This window comes from Clarias gariepinus, chromosome 16, assembly GCF_024256425.1.
Source record: "Clarias gariepinus isolate MV-2021 ecotype Netherlands chromosome 16, CGAR_prim_01v2, whole genome shotgun sequence".
In the NCBI taxonomy this organism is placed as follows: domain Eukaryota; kingdom Metazoa; phylum Chordata; class Actinopteri; order Siluriformes; family Clariidae; genus Clarias; species Clarias gariepinus.
This window is the reverse complement of record NC_071115.1, coordinates 12949198-12964037: the sequence shown is the minus strand read 5'-3', so window position 1 is coordinate 12964037 and position 14840 is coordinate 12949198.

Sequence of the window (14840 nt, the reverse complement as noted above, 5' to 3'; positions counted from 1 at the left end):
GTCCTCCCCAATTCACTCTCGTGATTGCAGCATAAGGAAAGGTGCACACCAACTCTCTGCTCTCATCTCGCTGCGCTCTTCAGTGTAACCTCTCCTCCTGGTATAAGTAGCCCAGCAGGATTTTATTTTCATTTTTACAGGTTTCAGTAACTCCCTTTTATGTTGTTCTCTCATTTTTATTGCCTCTTTTGAGTTCTGTTTAAATTTATTATCAGCATGAACACACTGCTTTAAATCGCTACCATCTGTAGATACTTACTGTGGGTGTTTTTTTTTTATTATTATTCAAGTAAGGATCAATGAATTAAAAGAACCTCTGGATTAGGTAAGGTGTGGGAAAAATATACCAGTGTTTTCTTTACTTCATTTTTTTATTTTTATTTTTTTGCCATCAGGGCCTTCAGTTTTTGTTTCAGTGTATGTTGAGGCTTTGCTCAGCCACTGGCAAGGTCGCTGATTGACTTGAGTCTCAATTAGAGACAATGCATTTAGTCCCCTGAGTGCTCTTATGTAAATCACTGGCTCAGTTGCTGACAGCAGCGCCCACGCGCACACAGATCACACGACACATCCAGTTTAATTAGGCCTAGGTGTGCATACAAAGAACTCGCTGACAGATGTGTGAGAGTGTGCTTGGGGGTGGGTGTGTTAGTTAATTTTTTTGTGTACTTACTATGAACCCATTCATTGTTTTTTCCTCTTTTTATATATAAAAGAGCATGTTTGTGTGAGAGGTAGAATTGCTGCATTACCAACTGACTAAACCTGGTTTCTACAATACTGTCTATGAACTTAATACTATAACATAAACGAATCTTGAAACCTTCTCCAGGTCATTCTTCATCAGACACTCAGATTGTAGTCTTTAACAAATTTCCAAAGTTCTGGTGGTCATTATAGTTAATGTGGAATTGTATTTCTTATCCCCCATATCTTAGGGTGATTTATACTCCTGCTAGCTTCACAAAAACCACAAGAGATGAGAAGAAACCAGAAGAGCTGACCCTAGATCAGCAAGTAAACCAAAAGAATGTGCTAATATATAACAATTATACGTGTCATAAAAAACCACACATTAAGCACACCATTTCCAAGATTAGTGTATTTATTTATTTCAAAGGCAAGGGGGAACAGTATATAATTGAAAAGGGATGCAGATTTTCTGGTGAAAAAATAACTATGTTGATTGATATTATAATCAAAGTAATTAAGTGCTATCGGGAGTAATCGTGGATGTGGCAGAAAACACAAATAATTGTGATTCATAAGAACAATCTTAGAATACACATCTGGATTTGCTGAAAATGGTTAAGATCACTGAAACACTCATATGTTAAATGTCAATCATTTGTTAAAACACATTTCACTAATACAGCTGTTTGACTTTCATATATAGTCAATATTAAATGACAGGCAAATTCTGTCTTAATTTTATACACAAACACACAGATACACACACACACACACACACACACACACGAAACTACAAACACCAAACCAGCTAACAAGCAGGCTATTCTTGTGCTTTTTTTAATGACTGGGGAACCTTCATGCCTGCCAATTAAATAAGCCAATAAGAGCCATCTATTAAATAATAGATGGCTGTTATTTAGTGTCACAATTAAAAAAATACACATCACTGTAAACACAGACAGCAGAAACAACAGACCTTCTATTTAGATTGGAACGATAATGCTCTGGGTCCTAAAACTGCCCTTACATCTGAACGCCAGTGGTGACCAGACATATGCCCGTTTAAAACGCTGTAAAGCAGAGATCCCTTTTTAATGGGCTGTGCCAGGCCCATAGGACAGACGTGCAGGGAAAAGAGAGAGATGATCCATCTTCGCCCCTCGTTTTATAGGGACTAATAAAGGTGTCTGTCATAAATTGTTTGGAGATCCCCCACTCTTGAAAAGCTCCACAATAATGAAGGAGCACTAAATAAGCTGAATAAATCTCGCTCACATACGCAGGCTGGCATTGATAGAACTGCATGCAAACAGGCTTACACATTCACAAATTCAATGATGTGGCAGTTTGGAAATATGAACACATACGTTTGTCCACTCATTTTGTTTGGGTATGGGCTATGAGAGATTTAGCGTTTAGAAATAACAGACTTTTTAGGAACTTCCAGTACCTCAGCACAGGAGAAGACATTTCCAAATGTCCATTACACCACTGTTTACTGTGTTTCAACAGACTAAATTTGTCACTGTGTAAATTTATGGCTGATGCTGTAATGCCTTACATAATATTAATCCTCTCACTCTAGGGTATCCTCAACAACACACATTAATGTACATGTGTATATGGTGTTTCTTATTTTTAGTTGTTGTTTTTTTTGCCTTTAATGATCAAATAAATGTACATTTATAATGTAAATGAAAATAATCACGAAAAGCGTGAATAAATTAACAAACTTTGTGTGCTTATTTCATGTTGGAAACATTGCAGAAAAGGAAAAGCAAAGTGTACTTTTCATGTAGCACTATTTTAAATAGACATCTTTTACAATATTACATATTCAATTTGGGTGGTTGTTTGTTATGGTAGCTAGGAAGGTAATAGCTGGCTAGTTTTGTCCATGATATCAGTTTTATTATTATTAGCTCAATAAACTTATCGACATCAGTAATTGTTTGCTCATTTTTAATTTGCATGTAAATTCTTAAATGTGAGCTGTTACAAAAAAAAAAGAAAATACTGTTTAGAACTCTAGTAGGTTGATTAAATACCCATGAAAAGGTCAGGGAAGAATTTTTCAGGCCATTCTCTGTGATGCCATGTCTCTCTCACTTTCCGCTCAAGATGGTGAATGATAAGGTAAACTAAGGTCACAGGTTAAACATTAGAAACAAATGCACATGTTGCTATCTGTCTACACCAATTCAGCACAACATGAAAGTGAACAAAATGAGGAGTATCCTGATTTGTCAGAGTATTCTGAGATTTGGAACCTGTCCATGCATCTGCAGCGAATTAAGCAGTCTGCCATTATTCTTGCAACACACACTCAGAGATATATGCCTGGCAACTGCCCTACACACACTGTAAAGGAACACCATCAGTACATGAGAGCTATCCTGTGGCACTGTAATCAATGCAAATGCTTGACATGCAAACAACACAAATCAAGCCAAATTAAGTTTAAGAGGCTGTTGAGCTGCTAACGGATGAGAAATGTGACATCGGGGTGCTGGCTCAGACACACAGATAAATAACGACAGTCTGTCACTACGTAGCTGGATGTCACTCATGGCTGACGGATGCTGTGGTATAAGTGTTGTGCACTTGGCAAAGCATCAAGTGCTTACTGCAATCATTAATATTCGCTTACATTTTGTAATCTGTACTGGATAGAAATTGGACTGTGTTTTATTAGCTTACCTTTATGGGTGAATTCAGCTGGGTTAAAATAATGTTTATTTAACCTGGTTTCCCAGTCATATAATTGATTAAAAGATCGTTTCAAATGAATTGAAACAACGTCTCTCTTCATCAGATTTGCTGATATACCTAAAACACTTGGCAAACATAAAATGCATAAAAGGGCATCTAATTTTAAACCTACATTTTCTGTAAAGGTATGCTTATCCATTATATTTCCAATGCTGCTGCTGCAAAAAAAAAAAAGGTAAACGATTACAGCAAGTGATATAAAAATGAGAGCAACATTTATTACAGTCCTGGCTCTTTTAAATAGAGTAGAGGAATGGCAATCCCTCAATTTAGGAACAGGTCTTCCGGACTCAAATGAAGCCTTTTCCTAAAATGAATCACACTGTCGCTGGTCATTCTCTGCAGAAAATTCTTTCTAGTCCAAAACAAGATGTATTCTGGGGTCCGGAAAACTCGCTCATAAGGCTAAAGAGAGACAGAGGAACAGGAAGCAATCGCTCTTTCTCTGCCTCTCACTCTTATCTGCACAGGTTCTCCATTGCTTGTGTCTCATGAGTGCTCTGTGAGTGCTAGGCAGATAAACCGTTCTAAATGACTAGACGTGGACATCAATAAGATACTAGAACAAATCCCACACAGAAACAAAGATACACAGAAGCCCAGCTACTGATCTGTTTTACAGACATGGGGATTATCATTAGAATGTTCACTTTTCACATGCCAAAGTGGTTTCTTAACTGTAACAAGTATTATGTAAGCTTTGCAAGTAGGTACTAAATATTTTTACATGGATTGCTGCTGCATCCAGGTAGCCTACATCATACACAATGGAAACAGCAGTCAAAAATAGTTATTCATCACTACACTCTCTAACACACTCACCGAGTAATTGGACCCACACACACATATACTGTATACATACTTTAAATCTTTTTGGTTTGTTTAGAGTAGCTTATATACATGGACAGACACACACACAAACATACACACACATATATATACAACACACATTTTTGTTTGGGTGTGTGTTGTATATATATATATATATATATATATATATATATATATATATATATATATATATATATATATATATATATAAACAAAAATGTATGTGTGTGTGTGTGTGTATATATATATATATATATATATATATATATATATATATATATATATATATATATATATATATACATACACACACACACACACACACACACACACATAAATATATATATATATAAGCTGTAAAGTGATGGGGTTATAGAGCAATGGTTGGAATGTCTAATTACCTGCATTGGGGAGTTTACACAATTATATGAATATTCACAAAAAGAGGAGGAGCCATGAAAGCAAAGGAGGAAGGAAGTAGGAGTAGAGGAGGAAACTGGGAAAAACATGGCAGTGGGGGTTGGGAATGAGAGAATTTGTATCAAAATTGAGCCTACAGTGCTATCCTGTGGAGAACTTCCAGAATGCATCCTTGAAGCAATCCAATCTCTGAAAAGATTATTGTCTTTGTGAGCTGTTTATTCGTTAAACATTAAATTTAATGGGCATAATAAATTTAGTTTGTAAATGTTTTCAGTAAACTATTAAAATAGTATCTCATGGGTTTCTGTACATCCTAAATTGGTTTTACTCAGATCTTATTTTCTCAGGTAGTTGTACACAGAACAGCACCCTCAGTGGGACAAACTGAAGAACACTCCACACTGCTAGATATAACCTTCTTTAAAGACTTATTGGCATGATTAAATGAAATCAAATTGGTAAAGTTACTCAAATCATGAGAAGACAATGATTACTGTAAAACTGGCAAAGTTCATTTTATATGGAAGATTTATGCCGCACAAATCTTTTGGGACACTAGGCCATCATCTGTAGGTAGAAGAATTTGTACAATTTGTAAAATCTTTTAAGATATGTTAATGGTTTCCATATATTTAAGCCTCTTTTAAGATTGTAGATAGTTAGCAACATGCCTCTTAGGACTTTATATAACCATTAGCAGTAAAGTTATCTTTATGAACATTCCAGATGGTGGAAAAGGACAGTAGCACTTGTATCTTATAATGTAGGTTGCAAACATACTATTGTCAAATGCCAGTCCTGAAAGCGCCTGGTTAGAATCTTTCCATCTGCAATGCTCCTAACACCTATATTTAATGCTTAGTGTTACTTTGTTAATTGAAAATAATCAGACCACGTCCTGCCTCTGCATCTTCTTTAGATGTCCTCTGTCTTGATGACCATGTGTAACGAACGGGGTGAATCCCTATCTAGGAAGAGTGCATGCTTTTTTTTTTCCCATTTCATTTTCAGCATGGAAGGTTTAATGTGCAATCAGTCTCTGACAATACCCATATATTGTAATTATCCATTATTATGAGGAAAGATGAGTAAGGTTTTGGGACAAAACTCCACCTGAATTAATGTCTCTATTAATCATCGTTATGTCTTTTGGAGGAAAATTGGTTTCGGTGCGTTCTCTATCTGTCGGTTATTTATGTATTTCCTGAATGGAGGCTTAATTACAGACTTGGCTCTTTAGTGACAGCTAAAATCTCAGGTGATGAGCTTTGGTATGCAGGTCTTGAAGTCACCTTATTAAGTGGCAGGATGAGACACTTTGTTTATGAAAAAATATCTAAAGTAAAATAATAATACCCAAGTTGTACATTGGTTAAAGTGTTTAAGTTAAGTTTACAAGATTTTATTTTATACAAGATGATGTACAAGATGATGTACAAGATATTATACAGTGCATAAGCTATTCTTCCACCATCTTGAACTTGCATTAAAGGACTGCAACATAAAAAGATTACAAGAGTCTATGAATCCTGTAAGGGGCCGAGAGAGTTTGGGATGTCATCACTGTAACAGTGAGCTGTGGCAGCCTCATTTGTACATTTGCACATTTGATGGACTCATGGAGACCATTTTTATGGAGACATGCTCTTTAATTCAGAAAGAAAATGAATCGAAGAAGAAATTGCAGTACCGTAAGTGTACAGCAGATGGCAGGGTAAAACGTCAGCTATCAGTGTTACGGTTTCACACAAGACTGATGGAAGAATCCGTGAGGTGGTGCTACTTAGACAGAATTCAGAATGTACTTGTTCTGAATGAAGGGGGGGATTCAATTTAGTTTTTGAAAGCATTTTTTAAAATAATATTTCGACCTTTATAAACAATGGCGTGACCTTGGAAGAGTACTATTTGGCTCAGAGATGTAAATGTTAACTGAGTAGAAAAGCGCGCGTGTGACACTGCCATCTGCCAGAATAGAGGGAAATGCAGCTGGACTCTGGGTATCTGCTTTGCATATAAACTAAACGTAGGACTGTTTTGTGCCCTCGTGGAAACAGATCGTTATATATTCTAAGCAATATCATTAAAGATTTGGATGGAGAGATATATGGAGAGCTGCATTTCCTCCTTTGAACAGTTTAACGGAAGGAGGATATTCCACCTCCCTTTATCCACTTGAGTGGCTTCAAGGCTCAGCAGAAAGCTTGCCCTGCTGCCTGTACCTAAGAGACATGGGCTAATATTTACACAAGGGCAGGTGTTAATATTTACCCTCATTAATTCCTCCAAACCCTTCATGCAGAATGGGTTGCTTCAGCTTTGAAGAGAGCCGGCCTGTGCCCTCTTCTCAGTCTCCTTTAAAGTGTAGCCTGGTGTGTTTGTACAGTGCTAATCCTGCCATGCATCAGGCTGACACTCGTGCTTGGTCTTATCACGGCCAATGAAGACCGTTCTGACACTTGGAAGAGGGATAATGGGAGGCCCAGTAATGGGAAAACCAAATGGAGGACAGTTTGGGATTAACAAAATTTTTTGGACTCATAACTAACTAACCAAATACTAATACTACTACAACTACTTCTACTACTACTACTAATAATAATAATAATAATCATCATCATCATCATCATCATCATCGACTACCTCAACCTAATGTTGCATAGTTTGTTTTGCACATTAATTGCACATACAGTTTACATACATGGACAGATATGCTGTATCTGCAAATTACTTAAAAATTTGGTCATACTTATATTGATGCGACAAATCTTTTATAGCCTTATAAATAATACAAATAATAAAAACAAAACATAAAAATAAAAAAGTTTATTAAAAATGTATATAAAAATACAATAATGGAAAATAACAAGAGTTCTTATGTTATATTTTACATATGTAAAATGTGCTTTTTATAAACATAATTATATAAACCCAAATAAGCCCAAAGGTTTCATTTTGGTTACTGAGATCAAGGTTATTAAGCACATGAATCAGTTGCAGACATAGCATTAATTAGCTGCATTACTAATTATGTCAATGGAAAATCATCACAAGGGTGCTAAATCAAACACATTTTTCTCTCTTTCTCTCTCTCTCTCCCATGCTCTCTGTTTATTATAAATAATTTATATATATATATATTGTGATATTGTGTGTGTGTGTGTGTGTGTGTGTCTGTGTGTGTCATCACAAGGGAAAATGCGAAAGTGGCCTATATCAATACTGATTAATGTTTATTGATAATTGATATAGAATAATTAATAATTAATAAAAGACATACATTGAAAACAGACATAATCTATTAAAAGTGTGAGGCACGGGTCGGGGGATCTTTACATTTATTTATATAACATGTAACATGGCACTTAAAAAACAATGAATTAATTTATTTTTCAAGAAATGAAATTAATACTAATAAAAGAAAGAGGGAACAAGGTGAAGGTGCATTTAGAGTTGGGAGCTTCTGGGTTGCTCTAGATGTTAGCCACTAGAGGCAGGACTCCCAGAAAAAAACTGAGCTAATCACTCCACTCTATGTGCTTTGGTGAGTAAATGTGACAAGTTCAATTTCACGTCAAATGTAAGGTGTCATAACCGGGTGTAACTGAAACAAATAAGTAATGATTTTTAATAATATGTGAATCATAATTTAGTGCCATTTAATTTCATTACTATTTATTGCCACAATTGGCAGTATTTAATCACTTTAATTAGTTTTTGTTTGTTAAATCTGGAAAAATTCCTCTTTAGCAAATATCTTTTGTAATTATAATCTCAGGCTTATATTGGATACGATCTGTACACTTTAATTATTTAAAGTCTTTATTTCTCTTATTCATTTATATGTCACAATCTTTTTCATCAGAGTGAATAACTGACCTAGAGAAGTTTTATAGCCAGTTTTTTTTAAATTTACAGTTTGCAAAAGTAGTATTATAGCCCGGGATGCTATAACGATAAAAAAATCACCCAAGGAAGGATGGATAAGATCAGGTCAAGGGTCAGTGTGAGGAAACATCAGCTTCCTTTAACTATAATACACAACCCCACACACACACACACACACACACACGTACCCATGCACACAGAACACACATAAAATTCACACAAAATCCCGCCAGAAGGCAGAGGAAAAGCGTTCATATTTATAACTCTCATTTCGACAGTGTGTTTCCCCTGAAGCAGAAGAAGGCCGTCTCTAAGCCACCCTGATGAGTGCCATAAAACTCAGCTGCCATAAAAATTGATTTGAAGCGAAACAGAGAAAATGGAGACATACTCGAAAATAATTATACACATGAACGCTTAAACACCAGCGCTGCTACCCTGTGTGAGTTATGGCACATATTTACCCAGAGCGCGATGCAAAAATCTGACCCCCTGTGCCATGGCACAAAACATTTTAAACAGCTTCTTTATTGTGTTCGTCTGACTTGGTGTTTTCAATTCAGCGCAAGTTTATTGTTTGGAGTCATATTTGCTGTGTTCCTCTTGTCAGTCTGCACTGCAGCAGTGATTACTATATCCACAGGGGCCTCGGTGAAATTGCACACACTCAATAAACTCGATAAACTTTTCTAATGAACACAGCGGTATTTCAAGATGTGAGACATCATTACTTTTAACTTGCCTCTAAGCCAAAGGATGAAAAAGAATGAAGATGAACAGGGTGTGGTGAATTTAGTTTGTTGAACTCATATACCGTATTAATGTCGTTTACCAATTTAAAACTGTACTAGTGAAAGCTGAAGTAATAGTAAATGCAAAAGAGCAAAATTGTAAAAAAATAAATAAAATAAATTTTTTAAAGATACTATTAAGAGTCTTCATAAGCGCCAAGATGTCTATTAATCATAGGTATTATCTTCATTTATTCTGTTCTTTTTACTGCCTTCACACATTGTGTTCACCTTCTGTTTTCTGTCTGCATCTCTTCACCTCCCTTCCTCTCTCCTTTTATCATCTGTAATCTACCACATGAATCAACAAAGTGTGCCCTCCTCTCGACCCTAAGCAGAGTTCAAGTAAACCTGAACATGTCCTTGATTTGACTCCCACCACCACCCCCTTTTCTTCTCTCTGCTTTCATTTATCAGCCCCTATAATGCCCCAGACCACCACCACCACCTCATCCCCAGTTCAGTCGATTGCCGAGTTTCCTGTTCTACTCCTTCTCAAGAACTGTAAATGCTCCACCCACCCAGAAGGTGGGCTCTTTTCAGGACTCGTTTGATTGGTTTCCCCCTTCAACCATCACTCCTACAGTCAGGCTGAGGAAACGTAATCAGTTCCCCTCCCTTGTACAACCGTCTTTGTTGTCAGTTCTACTGGTGAGGATTTTTTTTTTTTTTTTTTTTACTTCTGGGTGTCAGAGGCTGTGATGAATCTTGGCCTATTTATATCCTTATTTGCCTCAATTACCATACAATTATCAGCATCTATTACTATTTTCCATGGTTTATGATAGAATGACTGGTTAGTGACCAGTGATTGAGTCTGGATTTGTATAAATGGCACTATGTAACAAATACAAATAAAATCTCAATTACAAAAGTAGGGATTTAAAAAGCTTTTGACTTTTTAAATCATAAGCCACATAACTCATTCTCACCAGCAGCTTAGAGCTGACAGTGTCATGACAAAAGATTTCACTAGCATTTGAATCTTTCCTCTTATCCTCCCATTTGTGCTCAGCCACCATCTCTTTTCCGCTATCCCTCTCTCATCTTTCTTTCCTCCCACCATTTGTCCTGCTGGATGAATGCCTTTAAAAGTGGGAAGGTGGAACTGCATTTTTTTTAGGGGAGGGGGGTTTCAACAGGCATAGTCATGGCTAATAATGGGCTCTTTACTGCAATGACGAATGATTGGTGGTTTCCCCCGTGATCTGAAGAGACGGTACTAGGTGCAGCAGAGGCCAAGGCTGGATGAGGTGTTAATAGATGGACGTCCACTTCCCGCAGACGACGATGGACCCTGCCTCCCTGCCTAAAACTGAAGTACAAGCTACACACTGAGCCACACAATGAAGCTATGCTGAAAGACAAATGCAAAACGATTTAACAAAAAAGCTCTGAGAGTCTTCATTCATTTCCTGTATAAGTCCCTCATTTCTCCTTGTTGGTGGTAGAGTTTGTATGTCCTAATAGGAGCAGCTTTAAATGGTTAAAGTGAGGAAAGACAAGGCCAAGCAAAATAGTAAAGTTACTTTTGTCAGGGCATTGTCTTCCTAAAAACTATTATTTGGTGAAAGGAAAAATGTTTTAATGTTTTAACCCAGTGTTTTTACAGCATGCCTGTTACTTTCTTTTAATGATAACTTATTTCATACCCTTTTGATACTTGTAGGTTTTTAACATTTGATATTTTACAATGCATTATTTTTATATATTTTATGTTTTGTATATAAAATTATTTATAAAACTAAATACAACAAAGTTGATTTTAAGATATTGTGGCATAAAATTTTGACTCAACAATCAAAGCAGATACATAAAAAAAAAACTTAATCAATGTTTTTGGTTCAAATCTTTTCGCATACAAATATTGAAATATAAATCATATATTTAATACGTGCAATAAACACATCATAAGTCTAAGTGCGGATCTTAAGTGCAAAAAAAACAGTATCTTAGCTAGAGAAGAGTTTTCAGTAAAGAAAATATATTAAATATTTCTCACTATGAGGTAACACATATAAGACCACTTTATTTTGTTATACATAAAACATTTTTTTACTTTTTTAACTTAAAATTTCTATTTCTATCTATTAGAAGATTGTTTCTATGTAGACATAATTACTTTAAATATGTGAAAATTAATAACTAAATGGAGGGAAAATCTGAATTAAAGAAGAATAGCAGTGATGGTCATCATCGCCATGTACTGTAATCATCATTGTTCTCTTGTGTCTTTATTTGTTTGTCTGCATAGTTGTTTGTTTATCCACTTCAAACATGCTACCTTAAGCGATCTGTGCTTATAGTCATCTCTTTTGCAATAAAAACTCTTGCAGAATATAGTATATTTGTATACAGTACACTCATGTAAGTCTCAGTTTTTATAGGTTCTAATCCTAAGCTCTTCTTTTAATGCTTGCAACCTAAAGAACTGAACTTTGACCTCATCCCTATAAGGCACCGAACCTGTAGAGGGAATCCACACGGCCTCAGACTACATAAGCTGGGAGCTCTGGGGTGAAAACTGAGATCAGAGAGGCCATAAAAGAGATCCATGAAAGCAGAAGCGGTAGAGTCGTGTTCCTCAGAGGGACAGAAGGAAAGTTTCAAAGCAGTCATCTTATGGCTACAAGGCTTCATGAAGTCACTCATTCTATAATAAAGGCCAGCAAGGCAGTGACATCATATAGGTGAGAGGTCATGCTAATTATGTATCTATCATGTTAACGAGCTAGTTTTACAGAATACCAAAAGTACTATAGAATGGTTTTGCATGTGTGCATTATGTTTTATGAAATTTTAAGATTAAGAGTATTTTAAAGTATCTTTTAATATTTGAACAATATCTAGTTTGTATGAATGACTTTGATAACACCAAGTGAATTTGTCAAAAAAAAGTTCATGGTAGTAACAAAAAATTGGATTATAAACAGAATAATTATCATGCATTCAGAATACACATGGCAATCATTTATTTTGCTCTTTCTGAGTGCTAATAAAATAGGAATATTTACAGTTGTTAATAAAAAGGAAAATATATTTAATAAGTAAATAGTGAATCTTTTTGCAAGGTGTTCAGAAATGTTACTTTGTCATAGTAATGTCAAAATGTGTTTTTAGATTTAGGGCTAGGGGTGATTTGAAAATGCAATCATTTGTGCATTACCTCCAAAGACATTAAGTAAATCAGAGAGCTGAGATGAAAAGTATGGTCTGGTTCAAACAGGATAACTGCAGACCAGTTTTTTCAAAACACAGACACGCACACAACGATAGACTTACACCCCCAAAACAAACTGATGCACTTAGAGCCACTCTGACAGGACGCTGGTCTGTTTGTGTGTCAGTGTGTACATTATGCAAAACTAGACTATAGACTGTGGTCTGCTTCAGTGGCCCACTGCTCAGGACTACATTTGGTTACTCACCTGTGTGGAGAGTATAAAAGCACACTAATGTCCTTTGATTTTCTCTCCTTGTCCTGGTCTGTATTTCTTGCTGTGAGTGTATGGTTGGGTGTGAATGCACAGTACAAGCTGCTTGTTTTTCCTCACTGCTTCAAAGGCTTGTTCTGGCTCCTTGGACATATTGCAGCCTGAGTTGTTGGACCATCTTCACTGCTCTCACGGGGAAAAAGGGAACATTTTGAATGCCTGTGACTCAGCGAGCCCTAAACCATGTGGCGGGCCAACACACAGAGTGTGGCAACAACCGAGTGTTAGGCCTCTGATCTCAGCCTGAGGTCCTCATTTGTTAGTTATCTTGGACTTTGGAGCTGTGTAACCAATTCCAACATAATCAGACAACACAGAGAGCATTTGTGCTGAAACTGTAAAAGGTCAACAATGAGCTGTGAGTTTTAGAGAACTGCATGGGTCATGATGTAAGAGTGACAGAGGGATTCAAAATCTGTTGCATTCTCAGAGTTTCTGAGGTGAATAGCCCAAAGTTGTGCAACCAACATTTATTTATCTAGTCTCTCTCTCTCTCTCTCTCTCTCTCTCTCCCTCTCTTGCTCTCTCCATACCCATCTACTTCCATCCTTACTTACACTCCTTCTTTTCTATCTCTCCTTTTCTGTCTCTATTTGTTGTCACAGCTCCCTCCTCCTTGTCTTTGTCAGGCCTAATGTTCTCAAATAGAGGGAAATTAAAGCAGGGAAGCCATGCATGTCACACCCTAACTCTTCCCCCCACAGGTCTATTGGGCCACGCTGTGCATACTGATGAAGGCAAAAGGTTCCTACTCAACAACTTGTCTGCATTCTTCTATCTCCCAGTTCTCCACAATGAGCCAACACAGATCAACAAACAGAACAAACTGAGAGAGAGAGAGAGAGAGAGAGAGAGAGAGAGAGAGAGGAAGAAAGAGAGAGAGAGAGAGAGAGAGAGTCCAATGTCGGACACACAGGAGATATGACTGATACATAATCATGTATTACTATATTTGTAGCACTGATTGATTCATGAGCACACTCCCTCAAACAATTTCTCTCTTAAGCAGATCTGAAAAAGTCTTTTAAATCGCCTTTTTGAGAAAAGCCATTTTCTCAAGCACACCCACACATACCTACAGACAGCAAATGTCTTTCAGCAGGAGGTAAGGCAGTGTTGATTTGTGAGGTTTCCTGCTGGATCTCTGTGATGTTTTGGGAGAAATCAATCTAATCTCAGAATGGGTTTCTCTCTAACTCTGACTGACTAATGGCCACTTAGAGCCTCTTAGAGGAGATCAAGTGACATGAAGAAAGGCGGGTGTGTGTATGTAATATGGATGTACATGTGTATATACATGATTCATGTATGTGTTGTATATTCGTTTAGGAGTGAGCTAAATCTTGGGGGTTTTGTTCTTGTTTATGTGTGGTTTAGGAAAAAGAGAATGAACAAGCATTGGCAGAACCACAATATAAAGTGTATCCGTGAGCATCTGTCTACTAATATTTCCTTCATTTTCTACTTAAATGCCCAACAATTTTGACCTATTGGTTGACATGGCCTGTGCTCATAACAAGTACAAGTGTTTCTGATAACTCATTTAAAATTCTGACATCAGGCCAAGCCTAACAGAGCTTGAAACCCTATGGCATTTCACGAACTGCCATTACTAGCCTTAACTGCTAACCATGGCATAAAACTTTTGAGCAGCCACCCGCACACCCTCTTGTTCCCCTCCAATGGCTCATAGCTGACCCCAAAGGCTACACACGTCCTCTAGAGCCACAAGCCTTGGCCATGTTGGCTACGAGAGGGTCCAATCACCGCCTTCCCAGTGCTCGGTTAATGGGCTGGCCAGAAACTGGCTCGCTCCAAGCGCTGGAGACACTGTAAACCATTAACGGCTCACCGTGGGGATCCGTGCTTGAGCCGGGCCCACTAACCAACCCCATTATTCATTAGACGAGAGCGTTATTTATTGCCTCTTGGCACAAACACAACAAGC